The sequence below is a fragment of the Acyrthosiphon pisum genome, chromosome A3 (genome assembly GCF_005508785.2).
Source record: "Acyrthosiphon pisum isolate AL4f chromosome A3, pea_aphid_22Mar2018_4r6ur, whole genome shotgun sequence".
Lineage (NCBI taxonomy): Eukaryota > Metazoa > Arthropoda > Insecta > Hemiptera > Aphididae > Acyrthosiphon > Acyrthosiphon pisum.
The window spans coordinates 33,091,469-33,091,803 of NC_042496.1; positions in this window are offsets into that span (position 1 = coordinate 33,091,469).

Sequence of the window (335 nt, forward strand, 5' to 3'; positions counted from 1 at the left end):
AATAGACTGCGCTTATCGTGAATCAGGATTTGTATGTGTGTATGTTTTTTCCTAGGAAATACGGTCCGGGAGAATACTTTCCAGATTTATACGGTCCGTGACAATACAGTCCGCATATTTTGAAATTCCGCGATTATACGGTCCGGAATAATACGGTTCGAAAAATATTTTATTCCGCATTTCTACGGTCCACGACTATATGGTGTACGTAATTTTTTTTCCGCCAGAATACGGTCCGGGAGTATACTTTCCAGATTTATACGGTCCGTGACAATACGGTCCGCCACTTTACATTCCGGAACTCTACAGTCCGTGCGAATACTTTCCGAGCTTAT